Source organism: Theropithecus gelada, chromosome 17 (genome assembly GCF_003255815.1).
Source record: "Theropithecus gelada isolate Dixy chromosome 17, Tgel_1.0, whole genome shotgun sequence".
Taxonomy (NCBI): Eukaryota; Metazoa; Chordata; class Mammalia; order Primates; family Cercopithecidae; genus Theropithecus; species Theropithecus gelada.
Genome location: NC_037685.1, coordinates 40,829,615 through 40,854,216, shown reverse-complemented (window position 1 = coordinate 40,854,216; position 24,602 = coordinate 40,829,615). Strand labels below are relative to the sequence as shown.

The window sequence follows — 24,602 nt, the reverse complement described above, 5'->3', positions numbered from 1 at the left end:
AGTCCAGCCTCACAGTGCATACACTGAGCTCCAGTTTCTCCAAAAGCTCTTCCCCCACAGCCTCAACACGAAGCCAGGGGCCTCAAGAGTTTGTCTTTATTGTGTTCTTTTTACAAACGATATATATGTACAGTTGGCACCTCAGGATTTCTAGCCTGTAGCCAAATAGTAAACATCACCTTACCCATGTTTTTAAATGTCAGAAACATCTTTAAATGCCATATCACACAAACAGCAAAGTGCACAGTGTGAAGAAAACACAAGATTGCCTTTTTATTTTTAAAAATGTTTGGAAATACATATAATTTTGATACAGTTTCAGGATGCTCCAGACACCCACGGCCACTTGACATAAACCACTGACAATTTCTAGACCACTTTGAAAACTACAATATGATTCTGATCAGATTTTGTCATTAAGCCTTGTGAGGGCAATAGACACTTCTCAAATAGATATGTCAGTTACAGCACCCCCCTCCTCTAAGGTATTCACAAAGAGACAGATAAAACTGTTGTGTTTTTTTTTTTAATCCTCCTCCTCCACTTCCTCTTTGTCCTCTGCATCTTCTTCATCTTTCTCTTCCACCTTTTTCCAGGCAACTTTAGCGGGGTGCTTTGAGCCATCAAACTCTCCTTTACACTTACTATCAGCAACATTCTTCTCATCCTTCTCTTTCAGCTTCTCCACCTTAGTGATGTCAGGCTGCTTTTTTCTGTCACTTAAGTTATTCCACATCTCACCTAGCTTTTTGCCATGGATGCCAGGATTTGCAGATTTGACCTTGAAGTGGACTTCTGAACGGAACGGAAACAATTCAGATGGCGACCTTTGTGGGACATTAGGGGCCTTCTTGCCTTCCTGAGGTAGTCATGGTCGTTCATTTCACCATCAGAACCTACGTTTTCTGCCTTTGCCTTTTATCAGATTTATACGTATCTTTCCCAGACACTGTCTTTCACCTCTCAGAGCACTTCTTGAAAAATTCTGCTAAATCGACAGGGACCTCTGGGTTTTTCTTTTTGTGTTCTTCTCTGCACATCTGCACAAAGAAAGCATAAGCAGACATCTTACCCTTTGGTTTCTTGGGGTCACCTTTAGCCATCCTGACTATACTGTTTGCTAATGTGGGCAGTGTAGGGCATGATGCCTTGGCTTAGTGCTTTCCAGCATTGAGCTAGCTGCCTCCATGAGAGGTCCCTCTCTACCACTTAAATAGCTCTTACGTCCATCAGATATTCTCCATTTCCATTTCACCATCAATACTGAAGTCTGCCAAAGTCATCGGTTCTTGCTGGGGCCTGTGTTTCAAACTAGTTCTTAACCAACCTGTTTTCTCAGATGCTTTTACTTCTTCCAATTACCCCCCTCTAAATAGATCAGTCAGAACTAGCTTCTAAAAACCCCCAAATCTCAGCACATGGGTCTGCAAGAAATGTCCCCTGGGCCAAATCTGGACAATCACCGATTTCTGTAAATCTCTATTAGAGCACAGCTGCACACTTTCTCAAGTAGTATTTTCTATGGCTGCTTTCACATTACAGCAGCAGAGTGAGGAGTTACAAGGCAGCAGAGTGAGGAGTTGCAAGAGACTTGATACTCCCCAAAGCCCAAAATCTGTACGGTCTCTTTAGAAAAAAAAAAAATTTGTCAACATCTGCATTGAGCATATACTGAATACACAGTAAATATTTAATTAATTGTTTTATATCATATTTTCCAAATGCAGCATAGCTCTCCTTATAGACCCTAAGCCTCTATATGGTTCCTATAGCTTTCCTTATAGACAAACATCTTGTGTTTTCAGAACCTGTGTTCTGTTCAGATTTCAATCATGTGAAGAAAAGAATTATTCATTTAGCATCAATAACAGCAGATGCCAAAGTAGTGATTTGAGATAGCTTTCAAGTTTGTGCTCTTTGAGAGTCAATTTCTAGGTAGCTGTCCCTCCCTCAGACACCTGCTTGCTGGCACCCAGTTTTAATATTTCTTTTAAAGAGAATGTCTGAGCATTATGTCACGTGTTCTGAAACAGTTTAACAGTCCTTCCTCCAGGCAGATTCATTATTAATTCATTATTAATACATAATGATGATAATGATATGAAGGTTCAGGATGGCCTGTCTTTTGGTTATGGTTGTGAAAGTTTTCCTACTAAGGTATGAACTCTATATCCAAAACTCCCTAGAACAAGGTGAAAATGTTCTCCGTAAAGCTGAGCTGTACTTCCTCGGATTGTCCTGCCATCTGTCTCCTTCAACAAAATATGCCAATCAAAAGTGTCTGGACACACAGAAAATAGGAATTGTTGATACATTTTATTTCAATTTTTGAAGTAGATACCTATTTTGTAGATGGAAACTTTTATTGCATTATAGTTAGAAGAAGCATTATGATCGGTTGCTTTTTTGCATAATCGAGGACCAGAGTTTTAGATTTGTGCAAACGGCAAATGGATAAGTCCCTTTTGGTTTGACACACTTCATGTTTTTTTTATAATATCCACTGTTATTACTATTATTTTATATGGATATTATCACATTATTACATATGTAACTTATGATTATCATATTTAGCAGTTAACTTTGAAGAATAGATGTCAATTCTCATTAGTTTTTATATTTTATATTTCCGTATCATTTGTAAGGACATGAAATAGTCTTTGAAATATAAATTACTTCAATTACTTTAGGTAACTTGAGGTTACCCTCTTCTAAAATCATTTAAGTGACAAAGCAGAGGGCAGTCCCACAGGAAAGTAAAATACATTTTCAGCTGACACACAACCCATAATGATTTTCAGATACTCAATTTTTATTCGAGAAACCTCCTGTCTGCATATTCTAAAATGCTAACTCATTAAAATAAAAGGCCATTTTTTTATGTCTCTATGGAGACATGTGTCTAGAGAAGTAGGTAGAGAACATTCTTTAAAAATTGACATTCCTTCTATGTAAAGTTTACCTAAAAGGCAATTTATTTGTCTGCACTAAGTCTGATAAAATCCATATACAATAGTCTGTATATGTTATCATATAACCCTTCTTGTAATTTCCATGAAATCATTACTGTGGATAATTCCGAAGACTATTTTTAGGTGTCCTTTTCCCCTTGAGTTATTCGTTTTGAGCATTTTTATAAAGTCCTTAGTTCCTAATGTCCATTTGTATCACTGTTCTTCCATTGATCTTTTTGCTTTGGGTAGTCTTCCAATTATCCTAAGAACAGTACACTTTGGGAGGGAGTAGGAAGGGTGTGCCGGGTAGAGCAGAATCAATGATCTTCAATCCAGACAGTGAGAAAAAGTAATGACTATTGCAGACTAATACATGCATACTATATATTTATCAGTTTCCCCCAAATGCTCCAGCTGCTCACTGTTTCTGTCATTGCCACGCATTATTTAAATTGACCTAAAGCCATGTTTTGCTGCCTTAAATCCTTTATTTCCAGCACTAAACTATGCAAAGAGATCTTCTGCTGTGGCAAATCAACTCAGCAGGGCATTTGCCTACAGTGCTTGCAGGCTCCCCTCTGCTCACCAAGAGAACAGCAGCTGAGTCTGGAAAAGGGAGAAGACAGGCTTCCGAGATATCACATCAATGTCACACGAAGGCACTGATGTGACTTCTCTATCCTTTGGGCTCATATATCCTATGAAACTTCAGGTTTGAAAGACAAAATGAGTATCAGAGAGAACAGCATGAATTTGAAATAAGAAAGATCAGACAGGGAGAAAAAACGTCTCCAACCTCCCGTTCCCAAATGGACTTCAGGTAAAGAAAAAGCCAAATTATGCTGAGACTTGAGTAGAAGCAGAACAATTTTGTGCATTCATGTTGCATAAAACATTCACTGGAAGTCATCCATATGCAGCAAATAGTTATTTTGTGTTTACCATAGATGTATGAGGCAATCTTTACCTTAGATTAACTCATTGCAAAATGATTAATGCTCTAATTATTTATTATTTATACATCTGCCGAGTAGCAGAAAACTGTATAGTTTTAGGAAACAACACTTCAAAATTGCAGTTAGCTCAGAATTTTGCAAATGTCATGCCAAGGTCATTGATGAAGCTGACTTTCTCACTGCTTATGCGAGGCTGCACAGTCATAAGTTTAGTGTACACACACACACACTCACAAATACACATCTCACTTCCTTAATCCTGCATTTCAGTGACTTAAATAAGCACATATCTAAACAGCCTTCCCTTAGACACAGGCAAATGCAACCCGTGATTTCACACAGCAAAAGTGGCAACTTGCAAGATGTACACAATTTTTAAATTGTATTAGCCTATTCATAGCAAGATTGTTCATTGGCCTATGTGCATATTCAATGTCGACCACATGCTCCCCAACCCCAGCCACCAAAAGACCAGTTAGAGATCTCAGATGTGGAAGAGTGCTATTCAGTTTAGATATTTTTTCTCATCTATTACTTCTAGATGAACTATCATGAGTTAAAATGTCAGTAAGGCCACCTGTTTATCATCAATATAATTGAGCTATTTTAATCTCAAACTGTTTCATCAAGATAGTTTTCAGTTCAGAGGCTGAGATAAAGTCCCAGCAAGTTTTCCAGGACACACATCATTAATTAGAAAACAAATTCTTACCTCCTTGTTCGTTGGTTTTACTTACATGACAGGAAACATCTCTGTGGAATTAAATTGCCCACTACATGCTCTTAATCTGTTTTGTTTTTATGCTTACTCCAGGGAAAACTGTGAAAGACAAGTTGAGATCAGGATTTGTTGTTTTCTTTTGATACAAAAACATAGCAATTCAAGTCAGCTTTTTTCTTGTATGAGAATGCAAAGTTCCTTAAGATCTAATATAAAGAAAATAGAGTTATTTAAAAGCACTGAAAGGATATAAAAGAGAAGACATTTTAGACTACAGCTTATCAAAGGACAGCGAGTAACGTTAGCACGTACTCTCTTAACTTTCAAATCTTACCATTTCCTGAGAAATATCATGAGTTTTCCTAATTCTTTCTTGCTGTCTTTATGTCTTTGAACAAAAGACTGCCTTTTGAAACAACCTCAAGACAATGATTATTGAACAAATGATTATTTGGTTTTTTGAAGGTTCCTAATTTCCAAGCTAACATTTTCTTATTGACTCTCACCATCTCTGTTTCTACTGAGGTTGAACACACACACACACACACACGCACAGACACACAATTCATGACATTTTCTTTAGCTAGTGCCCAACGTTGAAAATCTTCATTTTCTTTGGTCAGATAATACATGTTCATAATGAATAAATGGAGTGCACCTGTGAAAGCCAGTACATAACACTGGAAAGCAAAGGCTGAAATCAAAGCTTGGTCAGCCTGCTTATATGATGCACTCTCTCTTGATGAATCACCTACCAATAAATATTTGTTCTGTTAACTTTTACTGTGGCTCCTCTCTCATGCCCAACCCCACCATTTATATTCTGTAGATATTTTATGAGAAAATTGACCCTTGCTTATGTGCGTCATTCTAGTCACCAACAAACGTTTTTATAAAGGAGGCACAATTACATGTGACAAATTAATTGGTCATTTCATTATTTCGTGTCCAGAAAGTACTCTTTGGGGAATCATAGGGCAAGAGCTGTCCTAGTCACCTTGTCTATAAAGATAAATAAACTTAACCTGTATACTTCAGGATCCTGCTACCTAGAAGGAAAAACCAGAAGTATAAACAATCAAAAGTGATGTAGCATAGAGTATGTTGTAATTCAAGAAGAATGCATTCAGTAAGTTTACAAAGAATCAACAACTGTGTTTGCACACATACTGTCTCATGTTGTAAGGTGGGTATTATAATTCTAATTTTAAAGATGAGAAAACGAAGACTTGAGAGACTATTTCCCAAGCTGATAGGCAGCAGAGTTTGGCGCTGGGTCTGGCTTTTGTGATTCCAACCCCAAGCCCTGCACCACAGAGAAGAGAGGATAGCTATCCCTGTGGAGGGCAGGATTTGGAAATACTTGACCAACGAGGCCTTGATTAATCTGGGCATAGAAAGTAGAGCAATAGCTTGAATGACCTTGCAGGAGGGGACAGCAATGAGGATATTTTTGTTTGCTAGGGTTGCTGTAATAATGTACTACCAACTGGGGGGCTTAAAGCATAGAAATGTATTTTTTTTCACAGTTTTGGAGGCTGGAATTCTGAAATTCAGGTGCCGGCAGGGTTGTTTCTTCTGAGGCCTCTCTCCTTGGCTCATGGGTGGCTGTCGTCTCCTGTGTCTTTTCATGGTCATTCCTCTCTGAGTGCTTATGTACAAATCTCCTCTTTTTATAAGGATACCTATACTATCGGATTAGGGCCTATCTTCATGATCTTTATTTGTCTTTAATTGCCCCTTTAAAGACCCGATCTCCAAATACAGTTGCACTCTGAAGTACTGGGAGTATGGACTTCAATATATGAATTTGGGGGGGAATACAATTTATCCCAAAACTGATGGTAAGAGGCCACAAAAACAAAATATGGGGGCATAAGGACCCCCAGTGCATACTCAGGCTCAACATTAGAGCAGAGTAGACACAGAACGGCATGGAAGGTGAGCCCCAAGATAAAAAGGGACAGGGGAGGCAAGATCAGAGTGGACAGGTCTGGAAGGCTACAGCAAGGCTTTTTATCTAAGGCATTAATGCAGGTTCTTGCTAGAGAGTGATAATTGAGAGTTTAAAGAAATGAATTTTGGCAATGGTTTTTGGCATAATCTGTTTTGTATATATTAAATGATGTTCACATAATTTAAAAATATTAATTTTAAGCTGTTTACTAAAGAAAAACATGACCACTCAGTGGAACTTTACATCTTGCCATTTCTAAAAATAGTATAGGTTATTTTTCTAGGAATTGGTATTAATTTGGGCCATTACTGCCATATACTTTGGACATATATATTTTTGTTAAGTGTCTGCGATTACATTCAGTATCTACATGTAACACACTTTACACAACCTAAATTATATCGTATGTGGCATTTTCCCTCAATTCAGCTGTATTTTCAGAGAAAACACACAAGATTACAGAGCTATTTCTATGCGTAATAGAATATTGTCTAATGATTTCTGCATGTAGCAAAATCCAACTTTTATTGGCTACATGTTAATCACCCACTAAATATTTGCAACATGAATTTATCTGTGACTCACTTGATGTGCTGTGCTTGTGTCTGCATCCTAAGATGTGATTCGTGTACTACGGTTGGTTTAGTAATTGTCATGGCAGGTTTGCCCCTCTAGTCTTGGCTTCTTGTTTTGCTTTGTGCTGCTTTTCTCTGCTATCTAGGCTGCCATTGCTATTTTTATTTTCTACTTCTGATGGTTCAGGAATATGAAGGCAAAATAAAAAGAAAGTGTGTGTTGCCTAACTGCCACTATTCTATGATATGAATCAGGGGTATGGAAAAGCTGAACTTTTAAGGAGGCAGCAAACCTCACCAATTCAGGAGATTTAATTTCCCCTCCTCATTTCCCAGAAGGTCTAAGTTACTAGTTAACTTAAACAAAAGAAATAATTAAACAAGGGAGAAGACACTATAGAAAAGTTTTCCTTTTCTTTTCTTTTTATATACACTTCTTGTATATAGTCTTAAGAGGACTTTCTCTCTTCTTATAGCTTAACAATGAAACAACAGCTTAGGGCAGCATTTGGCAAACTGTAACTGCTGGTTAAATCTGGCCTGTCCCCTATTTCTATAAATAAAGCTTTATTGGAATGCAGCCACACTCATTCATGTGAATGCATATTGTCTGTGACTGCTTTGGCAAAATAGTGGTGGAGTTGAGTAATTAATATAAGGGCTTTTCAGCCTTAGAGCCTAAATTATTTACTATCTGGCCAACTCACTTTTTGGTTTAAGGTAATGAAATTTTAATTGCACATAATAAAGTACATATTTTAATATGGGGCAATAAACGTTTGCTGCATTTATGTAGCACATTTTTGAAATTGAAAATAAACTTGTAATAGGAATATAATTCTAAAGAGTTTCACCAGCTTGTAGATTTTTCGATAACTTTTTCATATAAAGTCAATACATTTTTATAGAATAAAATATTTTAGAATCCATCTGGTTTATAGTAAATAGCATAAACATCTGTTTTGATAAACTTCCACTAATAAAGACATACCTTGAACACAAGCTATTGTTTTGCATTTGCCAACTTTTCCATATCATAACTGTATTAAATTATTAGAGATGGCTTTTTAATCATATAACATGGGCTTTGAGGTACATTTTTGTTGTTGTAGTGGTGGTGGTTTTGTTTTTAATTCTCTGCTGCCAGGTAGCACTAAATCCCCAAGGGACATAAAGATGGGAAACAGAAAAAAAAATCTCAGGCTTTGAACTGCTGCTAAAACATAGAAGCCCTGTCCGTGATATTAGTTCATATATGAAAATGCTTGCTATTTAGCCCTAGAAAAAGGGACCACTGGCAGTGTTGTATATAAGAGGTCCTGCTTGGTTTGCCCATGTAGTATTTATCTCAGTCCCTTCTGATCGGGGCCAGAAAGTCTACCCAACAAGAACATTCTATATTGAGTAGCACCTGACTACTGACCAAATTAGATGTTTTCCTTTGGTAGATTTAAGAACCATAGAGAAGGAGCCGACTGCAAAGTGCTAGGAATGACTAGAGACTTTGAGAGAGAGCACAGATGCTTACAGAGAGCCTCAGTAGTTATTGGCAGGAAAGAGAACCAGGGGGAGAGTGAGCAAGAAAAGGAGGAGAGAGAAAGATGGAGAGGAAATAAAATAAAAACAGATAAAGCAAAAAAAGAAATTGAGTCAGAAGAATGACAGAATGAATATGGTCAGAAGCCAACTGCACCCATTTATGAGGACATAACTGCTTGAATTGCTGCTGTGACACTGGAAGTTTGTGTGTGTGTGACGCAGTGGCATTCCAATTCTCCCTGAAGGTATTTACCTATCTCCCATATATTTCCATGTATCTGCAAGAAGCCTTATTGCCTATGACAGAGCTACAAACATCACAGTCTCACTAATATATATAGCTAATTGATAATTTTCAAAATAAAATGTGGAGGGAATGAATCACACAACAGCCCTATTTATAGTTTAGCAAATGATCTCAAACTCACATGTTTAGGACATCAGACGCGTCAATGAGTGAATCCGTTTGGGTGTAGGAAGTGATGGGTCATGTTGAGGGACAGAAGAGGCTGTGCACTGCTGATGGGACTGTGAATTAGTGCTGCCATTATGGAAAATTGTATGGAGGTTCCTCAAATAACTAAAAATAGAATTGCCATACGATCCAGCAATCTGTCTTCTGGGTATTTACCTAGAAGATTCTAAATCAGTATGTCTAAGAGATGTCTGCACTCCCGTGTTGATTGTGGCACTGTTTGCAATAGCCAACTTATGGAATCAGTCAAAGTGTCCATCATCGCAAAAATAGATAAAAACAATGTAGTACATACATATACACAACGAAATACTATTCCGCCTTACAAAGGGAAGAAATTCTGTCATTTGCAATAACGTGAATGGAATTCATTACGCTAACTGAACATTACGCTAACTGAAATAAGTCAAACACAGACAAATACCACACATTCTCATACAGAAAAGTTTTCCTTTTCTTATCACTTACATGTGGAATGTAAAACACTTTTATTCTCACTTATATGTGGAATGTAAAACAATTGCACTCATGAAAACAGAGGGTAGATGGTGGTTACCAGAGGCTGGCGGGTGGAAGGAATGGGGAGATGATAATCAAAGGATACAAAGCCTCGGTTAGGATAAATAATCATGAGTCTTTTTTATAGATCTGTTGCACAGTGTGGTGAATACAGCCAATAACTGAGTAATACACATCTCCATATCACTAAGAGAGTAAATCTCAAATGTTTTTGTTGCAAGAAAATGTCAAATATTTGAGGTGATGGATAAGTTAGTTAGCTTGATTTAATAATTCCACATTGTATTCAGAAATCATAGCATTGCTTTGTACTTTATATATATATACACTTTATACTTTATATATATATATACACACACACACTATAGTTTGTCAATATACAAAAAAAGCCAATCAAATTTTTTAAAAAGTGAAAATAGGCAGGTTCTACTCAGCTCCAACTGATTGTTCTGTCAAGGACTATAGGGCCCCTTGCTAAATCTTCTGATTTTTCAAGAGAAGCTAGAAATCACAGCTTTATGTGAATTCTCCTGGTTTTTAAACGTAGAGTTAATTGGTTAAAACAACAAAAATGATGGTATGAAGGGCAAAGAAAATACTAGTGCACAAGATTTGTTTTATGAGGTTGGATTTACAACTAACAACAATTTTTATTTTTCACAGCCCTCTTGCAATGGCGGTGTATGTGGGGCATAAATCAATAACTCTTTTCTATGATTTTTTTCCTCCAAGAAAATGGCCTTGATTCTAGTGCATCTTGTGAAATGAGATTTCACTGTGTTGTTCAGAGTTTTCATTTTTGCTGGAGGCTTGCAAGACCCACATCCTCAAGATAGGCAGTGATGAGTTGTGACATGTATCCTGTGCATCAATTGTCAACCAGAGTGACACTAAAATGAAGAGCTGTCATTTTGTACCAGAAACCTCTTAGCTTTATTTCCTGTTGTTTCAGGAATCCAAAGCAATGGTGGTGTTTGGGTGTGGACCAGGGCTGTTTACCTCAAATCTAAGGATTTTGTCTGACAACAGGAAAATAGCTACAGTTCACTGTAATTGTTAATCTTTGTACCACTCTTGCCAATTTTGTTTTTCTTTCTTTACTTATTCTACTTGCATTTTCCTTAAACTCTACACTGTTAAGAAGGTAGTCTCTTGTTTGGATATTATTTCCTATTAACAATTATAGATCTTTTTACTGTAATCATTTAGATTTACATGTATTTTCTCACTTGTCACAAAGGCCAAATAAGGCTTCAGTAACATTTTCTATTTATATTCATTGGGCAGTACATTTCATTGCATCATTCTCTAGGGAAAGTTAGTACTGTGTTAATTTTAGGCTCTAATGCCAATATATAAATACATCCAGTTTGTCAATTGATACCCAGTGAACATTACTTTTCAAGTGGGTTCTCCCAATGAATGGGTTTGACTCAGTCATCTCATTTCCTTAATGCACACAAGTTTTTAGACACATTTTCACACTGTGGGTTTCAGTGAACATTTGTACATTTTACTCAAAGTTGGTCAGAAGAGTTAATATTAACAATAGTGAGTGGAAATGGGGTAGGAAGGTCAAAGATCATCTTGAGTGATCTTGGCTTTCAGAAATCTGTCAATCTGCTGTGCCTTAGCAGTTGCAGAAGGCCATGATTGACTCTCTCCCTAATAATAATCTCCTTGCTTGTAAGGAAGTATTGGAGAAAGGAGTTGAAAATAATATTAGCAAGAAGCCTTTACTAATGAGTAGGCATGCTTGTAAAGTCCCTCACTTGAAACATTTGTCAAATGACTGTCCTTTGTCGACTGCTATATTTTGAGAAATTCCAGAAGAAATAAGGTAAGACTTCAGAACTTACAAAAAAAAATGTAATGTGAAGGTTAGAAGTGGCGAGTTGGTGAGTGTAGAAATGAGAGAATAAAATTGTCAGCTCATTAAGGCTAGAAAATCCAGCATACAATGCTTCACATGCCAAAATATTCATGCCACCTATATTTCATGCCTGTTACAGCACCTTACAGTACATTTCATTTGAGCCTCACAACCTTTTGAAGTAGGAAGTGCCATTCACAGAGTATACTCAGAGGGGACACACGTTTGAGAGGTTTTGTGTTTATTCAAGGCCACCCAGCTGTAAAGGGGAAAGGACAGAAATAGAGCATGGGACTTCCTTGCCCACCAAGTGTTCCTTTATAGCCGCTCACAAAAAGAGCTAATGCTTGTGTGTTAGCAAATACGTTTCATCAACATTTTGCAAATTCTTTACTTCATCTGACTTACTGATAGCACAAAAGAAAAGACAGCATGCACTTTCAAATGCAAGCACCTATATCTTTGGCACAAATATCGATACCAGATCCACATTATAGTTGGTACACATAAAAACAAATAAAACGAATTGTAATGTTCTACAGATTTATGGCTAATTACTCTTCTCTAGTTCTTCATCTATATTTATCATAATGTGATCCAAGATCAAGTTGCATCAAAATCACCAGGATCCTTACATAAAATGCTCATTCTCCAACATAAGTCCAGAACTATTTAACCAACATCTTTATGGTGGACTCAGGAATAAGGCTTTAAAAATTTTCCAAAAAGGGACAGTGAGGCATGCTAAAGTGTGAAGAATTCACCTAGCTTTATGGAATTTGGTGTTTAATGTCTAGGTGGTGTATTTATTTTAATAATGTACACTTAATTATGGAACACACATAGATAGTTAAAAGCAAAGGAATAGTACCCAGTGGGTAGTTTTTTAACCTTTGCACCTTCCCTCCTTTCCATCACACAATATACCCGTAACAAACCTGCACATGTAACCACTGAATCTAAACAAACAAACAAAAAAAATGAATAAAGCCAGCTAGTAAATCTACCCCAATTCTAGTTCTCTTCACTCAAATATAGTTGACTATGCTCTAGACATAATTAGGAATAGCTTAGTTCCTACGTGTTTATGGCCGTTACTCTTATTAGATATAATTAGATAAATGAGGGAATGCCTTGACTGCAAATTAAAAAAAAAAAAAAGAAGAGTGGATAAAAGAGGGTGAAAAGAAGTTACTATTTTTTAAAAAATAAAGCTTGGTAAAAGTGATATTTGGGGGAAATTAATGGAAAATGGAAAAAAAAATACTAGAATTAGAACCTCACCTAGGGAACAAACTGAAATGATTATAAGATTTGAAGGTAGAGATAGGACCCAGAGGTAGAATCTGAGGTCTTAATATCAGAAAGGCATTTAACATCTGGTTGAAGACCAAAAGCAAAGAGAAGAAGCCTCTTTCAGTATATATTATTTGCAAGAAAGAAAAAAATAAGAATAATGTAAGGGCATTATTATTAATAATAATATAAATAATAATAATGTAAAGGCATTTATTAAGGGGAGATTCCAAAAATTGTCTGACAGGCATAATAGAAGCTTTTTAATAAAAGGTCCTTATTAATATATGTAAATGTTATTGGAATTTTTAATTTAATATACTTTTTTATCTTAGAAAACTAATACTATCTATCAAAAGTTTCATATATTCATTTTAAAATTTGTCTTCTCACCCTAGTTTACCTTGGGATCTTAAGTCCTGAGATCCTTTGAATTTTACTGGAACTTTTCAAGTGGGAGAACACACGAAACTCCGGTGCACGACAGCTTGCGCTTTACATTTTGAAGTGATCCAAATGATTAGAGAAGAGTTTAGAAACTTGCATGAGGCCGGGCGCGGTGGCTCAAGCCTGTAATCCCAGCACTTTGGGAGGCCGAGATGGGCGGATCACGAGGTCAGGAGATCGAGACCATCCTGGCTAACAGGGTGAAACCCCATCTCTACTGAAAAATACAAAAAGCTAGCCGGGCAAGGTGGCAGGCGCCTGTAGTCTCAGCTACTCGGGAGGCTGAGGCAGGAGAATGGCGTGAACCCGGGAGGCGGAGCTTGCAGTGAGCTGAGATCGGGCCACTGCACTCCAGCCTGGGCGACAGAGTGAGACTCCGTCTCAAAAAAAAAAAAAAACAAAAGAAAAAAGAAAAAAGAAAAAAAGAAACTTGCATGAATGAACTTTATGATGGTCAGAGAATCTGTGAAATATGTTTCAAAAAGAGGATCTAATTTAGCAGAGAGTAAGGGGCGTGATCTTCCAGGTGAGTCACAAATTCTGTTTTGGGCTGGGAAATGGAGACCAAATCTCACAGGACTAACCTGGAGATCAGAAACTGGGGCACGAAGGCACCTATGAATCTCCGAAAAGCTGATAACATTAGGTACTTGCTGGCCTGTTGAGGAAGAGAGAACCCCTAATGGTTCCAGAATCACAAGCCTGGAGACTCAAAAGAGAATGTGAGTGGTGGGAAGCATGAAAATAGGGAAAATGATGTCTTAAGAAAGAGAGCTCCATTTCAGACATTAATTCTAGATACTGAAAAATTTGAAGGGAGAAATTCTTATGCATGTTCAAATACACCACAGTGGAAGAGAAGTAGAAAGCTCTAAAATCAAAGACATTTGTGAGTCATGGTGGTTAATAAATCCCTGAAGGGAGATTTGGAAAAGCAAATCATGGGTCTTCTGTTGAAGGAAAGAAGAGAATCTTGTAATAAATGTACAGAGTAAGAATATATATATATATATATATATATATATATTCCACAAAGGCACAAATAACAATAAAGGATTAGGATTTCCCTTAAATCAGGAAGTACTCTGGGAAAAAAGGGCAAAGAAATATCCAAAATCCTAACAAGAAGGGCTGTTGATGCTTCCAGAACTGAAAAGCAAATTCTTCTGGTTAATATCACAAACACAAACTAGAGAATTGCATAGAAAATACACTTTGAGAAATCCAATTAAATGCCTGGCTCTCCTCCACCTTTTATCTAGTTTTGAACTTGATCACATTCAAAGTAAGCAAGGAAGGCAAGCATGTAATGTCCAAGTCACATTAAAGGAATCGAATTTGTCTCTCTTACAACAACATGCTTTGGGTTCATAATAAATTAATTAATCCAGCATTCTATCTCAAAACTGCCTCTTTTTATTATACTAGCAGATATTTCAGGGTTTTCCTCAGTGTTTACATACATGTGTAAGTTTTCTGTAAGGATGATGCTGATTACAGTCCCCAGAATTAATTTTCCTATGCAAAGTCCTCATTATCATTTACTTGCTCTAATCTGACAGAGACAGCCTGGACAGGGAAGTCAGAAAGCAGACATTTCAACAACCTCAAATTAACTGGGTGGTTATCCCATATCACTAGGTCACCCAGCCCTGGAGTACCTGCACTCCATATCATGCTAGCAGAACTGCCGTATGATTTGAGAAAAAAAAGGGGGGGGGGTTGGGGGGGGGGCAGTGGCTCATGCCTGTCATCCCAGTACTTTGGGAGGCCAAGGCAGTTGGATCACCTGAGGTCAGGACTTTGAGACCAGCCTGACCAACATGGTGAAACCCCGTCTCTACTAAAAGTACAAAAATTAGCCGGGCGTAGTGACGCACGCCTGTAATCCCAGCTACTCAGGAGGCTGAGGCACGAGAATCACTTGAACCTGGGAGGCAGAGGTTGCAGTGAGGTGAAATCGTGCCACTGCACCCTAGCCTGGGCAACAAGAGCTAAACTCTGTCTCAAAATAAATACATAAATTAAAAGGTAATTGAAAACAGCCTGGCATTTCTGTGTAGTTTAAGCTTTTCAGTGGACAGAGATGAATAACAAGGTGAAAAGAAACACCAAACCCAAGCACAGTCCCACACATTGCTGGGGTGGGTAACAGCAGAAGAGACTGAAAATATGCTTACATACCACTATGGATGGGTGGGGACTTGGAGGCACTGGGGAGAAGGACAGAAAAGAAGACTGCTACCTAGAAAGAAATGCAGCTGACATGCTCTGAGGAGAAGCAGTCAGTCATCAGAGAGCACAGTGAGTTTCTCCTGAGAACCATGTAGGGTTATGCATTGAGCAAACTGAGCTGCTTGCAGACACAATCCTTTTTTTCCAGGGGTTTATAACTCAGTGGAAAAACAGATGAGTAAAGTTACAATTAAAATACAGTATAAGGAACACTGTAATAAAGGTAAGTGGAGAGAGTTATGAGATCCATAGGAATGGAAACTAACTGGTTTTAAAGGATAAAACGGCAGGTCATCCATTCATTCATATGACAATAATCTTAAAAATGGACAGTGACAGCTATTCAATATGCTAGATGGTACTTTACAGCTTTCAACACACATTCATATAGAGCTTAACTTTATTAAAAACACTATTTGAAATCAGGGAAAGTATTATTGGCTTAGTTTTATGATATCCTCTTGGACAGTGTGTTGAAGGATACATTATTAATTTATAACATGGATGATGTCACATTTTCTGAATTATAGTCCAGTGTTTTTTCTTTTTTTCACATGACCTATTATATATTTTGAACGAGCACCTGGAAATAAAGAGCAGAATTAGCCTTGGATTCTGCATTTTAGATAATACATAGCAGAGTGGAATTGGGAAGACAAGACAGATTGTATATTAGAAGGTGGGACAGGATTAAATAGCAACATGACGTGAGTCATCAGTGTTGACCTCCCTGGCTTGTGTGTTCAGAAAATCCAGTGTGGAGACAGTTGGTTCTTTTTAAGTTTCTTAAAAGGCACAACACCATCCAACTTCCGACAGCCTATATAAATTCTGTGTGGTTTAACTGTCAGCAACAATAAGAGAAAACACAAGAATCAGATGAACTGGAAAAAGAAAAGCATTATGGGTTCAATTCTGCCTCCTTCCCCTCAAATTGTTGAGGGTACATTGCCTTTGAAGATGAGGCTTTTAATGAGGTAATGAAATAAAAATGAGGTAATTAGGGTGGGCCCTAATCCAATTTGATTGGTGTCCTTACACAAAGAGGAAATTAGGACACAGACATGTACAGAGGGAAGACCTGTGAGGATACGGGGGAGGATGGCCAACAAGAAGAGAAGGCTAAAGGAGGGAACAACCCTGCCAACACTTAGACTTGCATAGACCTTAGACTTTCTTAGAGTGTGAGGAAATACATTTCTGTTGTTTAACTCCCCATCCCCCACCCCTCCAACAATGGTATTTTGTTATGGCAGCCCTAGAAAGCTAATACAAAAAGTATATTCTCTTCATCATCAAGAATCATCAGAAATCTCTATGCAAATAATTAAGTCGTTGCCTATGTAAAAGTTCCTGTTCTCATAGAGAAATGGGAGAAAACAAAACAGAATAGGTAGTTCATGATGACAGACAGACTTAGTGAAGATGAGTTCTTTTAGAATTCTGTGAGATGAGGTAGAAGGTGTGGTCTAATCTGTGAGCTGGTGCCTTATTGCCAGCACCTCAGACCAGCAATGGGTACTTTGGTGGTGGTTGTGAGCAGCCAGCTCTGTTGGTTGGTGATAGAGAAAGGGTGACATCCAGTGGCTGGTTCTATCAGCCAGGCTCCTGGACACTGACTCAGGGTACATGGTAGATGGCAGAGAAGGGTCTTCAGGAGCATGGATGAATCTTATGTCCAGTTCAGTTCCTGGCAGGTAACAATGAAACCTGGGCAAGATGCAGTGATCACTCTATGTCCTAAAACATAGGGAGTAGGGTCCACAGCGTTATTATTAAAACATTAAGAATACACTGAGAGCAAAGAGAAGCACTATAAATTAACTTAATCTTCAATACTCCTTACACTTAATTCTCTCTATCCCATAGAAAAGACTTAAAAATGATTTATGAAAGGGGGGAAAAATGCCTCTGAACACATATGATACTATCGAGCCAGCTACCTTGATAATAGAATACGGTTACAATATATAATGTATCTTACTTTAAAGATAGATAGATATTGATAATAGATGTTAGATAAATAGATAGGTGATAGATAGACATAGATAATGTATCTTGGTTTAAACTTAAAGTTTAATTTGTAGTACCCAGTTACTCATATCAAGAATGGCTTAAAATGACAGAGCTGCAAAACCTATGTACATCAAGTTGCCCAGCACTTAGATAATATTGTTTTACTTTATAACTTCTAATTGCTTTTGCTTTTTTTTTTGTTTTGGGTTTTTTTTTTTTTTTTTTTTTTTTAAAGGTTTGGGAGAAGCTAGGCTTTGAAACTGTGGAAATTTAAATACAGTCTGTCACGATCAGCTGGGGTTGCTAACCCTCACCGCAAATATTGTTTACAAAGCAGAGAGAAGGCATGCTCCCTGCCTTTGAATAATTTACATATCTATATATAATTTTAAAAATACTAAAACTAAAGGTATACCAATGTCACATCCATGTATGCACTGTATGTACATTTGGAAGACGTGTGCTTTTAATGTGGCAGATGTAATGACTGCACTTCTCATTCTACTCAAGTAGAGTATCCAGGAGACAGTGTGAGACACTGAATGCGTTTTAGCAGATCTGGGGTTGGTGGCTTCCTCTTCACGTGGAGCAGTATAAATAAAGCTAGAAGTGATCCTGAGAACTATGCATGAATTAGATGTCTGGGGCCCTTTTCATGACCTCACTAGCCTACTCTTAAAACCTCCTTAGCATCTGATACTTCCGCCTTGCCGCACTTGACCCCATAGGTTGTGTGTACAATGATGTGAGTGCTGCACCAAAGCAAAGATCAAGTCTAATTCATTCAACACTGTGTGCCTATTGTCTTAAATAGTCCAAGACACATAGCAAGTGTTTAAGAAACACATGCTGACCCTGAAAAGCCATGAGTAAAATTGACAAGTGGGACAAGAGAAAGATTAGATAGGAATGGGAAAATAGGTGGGAAATGGGAAGATTATATTCAGTATATGTTACCATTCAAACAGTGAAAAAGTTAAATAATCTTCAGAATGACATCAATTAAACTTTACATAAGACTAAAGTCTAAAGGGAAGAAAGGGTAATATTAGAAAGTAAGCAAGAAATTTGCTCCCTGGAGCACAAATATGTTAATGGTGTCTCCTGGAATTAAGCAATATGGCAACCCAATCAGAAACGGCTTCATGAAGGTGGGTCATAAGCAAAGCCTTATGGGATCTGAATAAATTGAGAGAAGGAAAAACTATAGTCCCCAAAATGATCAGAATGTAGAAAATTTTCTGGCAGCAAAAATGCATAGGGCATATTTAGAAGACTTCTCTGAACTGGAGGATATTAAAGAATAGTAGAAGTTAAGATCACAAGGTCTGTTGGAGCCACACTGTGGATAGCTACTAAAGCTGTTATGTTCAGACTTTGAACTGTGAGCAGTGACTTGTTGAAAGAACTTTAAGGAATGCCAATTTGGCACTAATGTACAAGATAAATTATAACAGAGTTATCAGGAAACGAGAGATCAATCAACAAGCTGCTACAGGACTACAGTATCCAAAACAGCATGGCTTAGGTACAAAAACAGACACATAGACTGATGCAACAGAATACTGAACTCAGAAATAAGACTGCACACTTACAGCTATCTGATCTTTGACAAACCTAACAATAACAACAAAAAGCAATGGGGAAATAATTCCCTAGTCAATCAATGGTGCTGGGATAACTGGCTAGCCATATGCAGAAGATTAAAACTGGGCCCCTTTCTTGCACCATATAAAAAAATTAACTCAAGATGGATTAAGGACTTAAATGTAAAACGTAAAACTGTAAAAACCAAAGAAGACAACCTAAGCAATACCATTTAGGGCAATGTCAATAAGGGAAAGGTTTCATGACAAAGATGCCAAAAGCAGTTGCAACAAAAGCAAAGGTTGACAAATAGGATCTAATTAAACTTAAGAGCTTCTGCACAACAAAAGAAACTATCAACAGAGTAAACAGGCAACCTAAAGAATGGAAGACAATTTTTGCAAACTATACATTCAACAGAGGTCTAATATCTAGCAGCTGTAAGGAACTTAAAAAATTTACCAAAAAAAACCTCAATGCCATTAAAAAGTGGGCAAAGGATGTGGACAGATACATTTTTTTTTTGAGACAGAGTCTCGCTCTGTCACCAGGCTGGAATGCAGTGGTGCAGTGTCTCAGCTCCCTGCAATCTCCGCCCCCTGGGTTCAAGCGATTCTCCTGCCTCATCCTCCTGAGTAGCTGGGATTATGGGCATGTGCCACCACACCCAGCCAATTTTTGTATTTTTAGTAGGAACAGGGTTTCACCATGTTGTCCAGAATGGTCTCCATCTCCTGACCTTGTGATCTGCCCACCTCAGCCTCCCAAAGTGCTGGGATTACAGGTGTGAGCCACTGCGCCCGGCCAACACTTTTAAAAAGAAGGCACACATGCACCAACAATCATATGAAAAAAGGCTCAACATCACCAATCATTAGAGAAATGCAAATCAAAACCACAATGAGATACCATCTAACACCAGTCAGAATGGCTATTACTAAAAAGTAAAAAAAATAACAGATGCTGGTGAGGTTGTGGAGAAAAAGAAATGCTTATACACTGTTGGTGGGAGTGTAAATTAGTTCAACCATTGTGGAAGACAGAGTGACAATTCCTCAAAGACCTAAAGACAGAAATGCCATTTGAGTCAGCAATCCCATTACCACAGGAATTACAAATTGTTCGATTATAAAGACACATGCAGGTGTATGTTCATTGCAGCACTATTCACAATAGCAAAGACATGGAATCAACCTAAATGCCCATCTATGATAGACTGGTTAAAGAAATGTGGCACATATACACCACAGAATACCATGCAGTCGTGAAAAAGAATGAGATCATGTCCTTTGCAGGAACATGGATAGAGCTGGAGGCCATTATCCTTAGCAAACTAATACAGGAACAGAAAACCAAATACCGCATGTTCTCACTTATAAGTAGTAGCCAAATGATGAGAACTCATGGACATACAGAGGGGAGCAACAGACACTGAGGCCTTTCGGAGGGTGAAGGGTAGGAGGAGGGAGAGGATCAGGAAAAATAATGGGTACTAGGTTTAATTAATACCTGGTGATGAAATAATCTGTGCAACAAACCCCCGTGACACAGGTTACCTGTGTAACAAACCTGCACGTGTACCTGTGAACTCAAAAGTAAAAATAAAATTAAAAACAAAAAAACAAAAAAACGCTATTATAGCAATCGAGGTGTGAGTGCATATGGATTTGAAACACGATATTGGCAGTGAAAATAGTAAATTTGATATAAGTGCAATATATAGACATAATTTAAGGAAGAATTAATAGGATATAACAATTATTTGGCTAAGGAATTAAATATGGCTAATGCTTACTGCCTGGGAAAGAAAATTTAGGACAAGGAGCCAATTGGGGACACAGAGTAATACTGACTTTGAGGACATAACGAAAAGAACTCAAAGTAAGAATGTTCACTAGACATTAGGAGACAGGACTGGAATTCAAACTGAAGGTCAGTCATAGAAATGCAAAATTAAGGTTATGAAGTCATCAAAAAGAATGAGCTCTCCATAGACCGAAAAGAACATGTACTGAATTTTAAGGGATACCTTTATTCAAGGGAAGTTGGAAAGAAGGAGAGCCAGAGAAAAATGAAAGCATAGTAGGCTTTATTGATTCAATTGCTGGTTTGGCTCTTTGCTTATATAAACATTCATTTAATTATTTCTCTTATCCCAGCTGCTGAATCAATTACCTTGTAATAATAACCGCTTAACTAAAAATCAACAAAGTCTGTAAACTCTCTAAGCTTCTTTAAAAACTATTTTACATCTGTGTTATATGGAGACAAAATTATCAAATTTGAAATCTAAAACCCAGGGCTTAAATGCTGGCAGTCACTTCCTAAGTGTATATCTTTAGATTGGACAAGTTTAGATTGGACAATTTAAATTCTAAAATCAGAGGCTTCAGCTCTAAAACAAGAATGAAAGATACTCCATTTTTTTTTTTTTTAATAATTAAATGAGACAATACAGTTAAAGGAACTATGTCAGGCCTCTGCCATGTACCATGCTAGTCCCTGACTCTTTCCTGCTTTTTTAGAAAATCAACAATTGAAAGTCTACTATTCGATATACATATGACACTAGTGTATTTATTTAGTCTTTGAGTTTCTATCATGGTCAGGCACTGCTCTGATGCTGAGAATACAGTAGAAAAAAAGACAACGTCCAGTCTTCCTGAGGCCAGAGACTAGTGGAAGAAAGACTAGTGGAAGAAACAGTGAACTGAAAATACACAGAAATTCAGGCAGTGATAAACTCTTTGAAGTAAAATAGAGCAGAATAAGAGAATGGCAAGATCAGTTTGGGAAGGCTCTATTTCAGATGTAACACTCAAGGGACACACACCTGAAATGAGAGAGAGAGACAGACAGACAGACAGACAAAGACAGAGAGCAGTGGGGAGCATGCCATGGAAAGATGCTTGGGGAGGGAAAGCATGCGGAGTGGACAGCAAGTGTAAGAACCATGAGGTGGCCATGAGTAGCAAATGCAAGGATCATTAGGAAGATGGACATGTGTGGCTGACGTGGCACGGGGACGAAATAGAGGCAGAGTTGTTGGCAGTAGGAAGGCCATGCAGGTGTACGGACTGTAGGGAGACACTGGAGCTCTTAGAGTAAGGAGCCGTCTGCTTCGGAGGAACGTTAGCGTTCCTAAATTCAAACCCCTGCATTGTGCTTCTCCGTGCCCCTGATTTCCCCTTCCCCATAGCCTGTGTATCAGTGCTGTGCGATGAGTTCTGTTCTGGGTGAAATGCACAAAGTTCCTTCAAAGTTTGAAGGGAGTGGGAAAAAATTAGTGTTAAAGGTTTAATAAGGGTTTCTTAAAGAATAAAGACATGTCAAATGCACAACCCCTTTCCCCACCTGACTTCAAACAAAGAGAAAATCCCACTGTATGTCATTCTACACAGTGTCATTTAGACAAAGACACTGACCATGACAAGTCAATGGCAGAGATTTGGACTTCATGCGGAAGAATTAAAGTAGCAAAGACTTTAAGTTGTAGATTGGCATCTTTAGATTGGCGTTGGCATAGTGACTTCATTTTTTAAATGCTGCCAGAATTTCTTAGAAAAAAAAATTAGAGCATATGGTGATTCACAAGTGCCTGCTGGAAAATTATAAAATCAGCAGCAGTATTTCTGGCTGCTGAGATCCTGTGAACAATAACTACCTTCAAAAGATAGAGGGTAGCAAAGGAACCAAGGGTGCCTTTCTAACTCCACACGGTGTGTAGTAGTTTACAACTTGTTTCCCTTTAGCTAGTACTGGCAGTTCTATCACTCTAACAAGAGAGGCACCTTATTAATAATTATTTATTTTAGTCATATCTCAACTTTAAATAGTAAGTACTATGCCACCACCAGTCTATCCTTTCCAGATACCCAAACTGATGCTCAGAGATGTTAAATGAATTGCCCAGTGCCACTCAGTTAAGAAATAGCTGAATCATAATCTGAATGTGGGACCATCGAGTTTCAGAGTCTATGCCCTTGATACTTTACCACAGAACCACAGAGAAGGGAGGTTTTTCAGGGCATGATACTTACTGAAAATAAAAAGATACAACTTTAAATTTGTCCAAGAAAAAATGACTAGAGAAACACATAGCCCATGCAGTTTTCTCTCAGAGATTCTACGTGACATTATTGTTTGCTAGAAAGTAGGATGCTAGTTGTTCCTTTTGTAAATATAACAGTCAAATCATGTTACCATTAGGACACATTAAAAACATCAAATTACCATTGGTCCTTATGTGAACATATTAAGATAATAATGATAGTCTTCAGTACAATATTCAGATCAATAGTTTAAACCCAAAATATTTATACCTTCAGATTAGATGTAGGCAAGTTAAGTGATTCATGTGTCTTTTATGTGTTGTTTACAGTTTGAGAAATATTTCAAAATGGAATTCATATAAGTTTAAACACATAATAGTTTTATGTAAAAATATTGTTAAATTACATTTTCCCCTGAATTGTTATTTCTTGGAAATGTGCCTTAGTCACTGAAATATTCATACATTAACACAATGAAAGAAGTGAACCTTACTAGGCTTTGACTATCAGATTTGCTGTTGGTTTTTGACTATTGTGAAACTATGTTCTGATTTCTAAATTAGGAAGAAACCTGTATTGTTAATATGGACACATGACATATTTGTCTGCCTGACTTTTGATCCCAGCTACACCCTCTGGCCTTTCCAAATGATGCTTTAATATCACATAAAGATAAAGGGAGGTGAGATAGCTAAAGGGGGTGATTCCGGATTAGGAGGTAAGGGAGGCCAGATAACATGGTGCTGTGACATCTTCTGTGACTTTTCAGTCACTTATTTCATTAAGGGATATATCTCACTAGAAGCGAGGTAGAATATAACAAATCCATGTTTGCTGGGCATATTTTATGACAACAGAGAAATTCACAGACTGGTCTTACCTGGCAGGGGAGATGGCATGATCATGAAAATGGTTTTTCCCAGGGTGAGCTTCCCCATTGCATTCTGATGTGCTGATTTCCGTGATCTCCCCAAATGTGGGAAACTCACTTGGCTGCATCACTGGTGGTAGTGGGGGCTGTGTCATGCTCTCCCTTTGATGTCAGGGTTTTTTTCCCTAAAAACAAACAAACAAACAAAAACAACTGGTCTCAGACATTTTGAACAAAACAAGTAGAAGCTGTTTTCTCTAAGAAATTACCAGCAGTGTCTATCTATAGATACATACATATTCACACATGCTCATAAAAACACACAACCATAGCAAAACCCATGCTATAATCTATAAACACTTTTTAGAGAAGAGGAGAGATTGTGTGGGCCAAAAGAGCCAGGTGGGGCAGAACCTAAGAGGACCTCGAGAATGACTAACATTTGATGGCGGCAAGCAGGAGAGGAGGAGAAGGACGTTACAGTCAGTGACCATAGCATAGGTAAAAGCAAAACGGGTGCCAAGGAGAA

The 24,602-nt window shown here is 37.8% G+C and overlaps 1 protein-coding gene and 1 non-coding gene across 20 annotated transcripts in view; both read left to right on the top strand.

Moving 5' to 3' along the window:
- The window catches only part of FGF14 (fibroblast growth factor 14), a 683,901-nt gene that overhangs the window by 600,557 nt on the left and 58,742 nt on the right, over positions 1–24,602 (top strand). The window lies entirely within an intron of this gene.
- LOC112611206 lies at positions 24,075–24,239 on the top strand. The gene has a single exon (XR_003116584.1). It is a non-coding gene; the product is annotated as a U1 spliceosomal RNA (small nuclear RNA).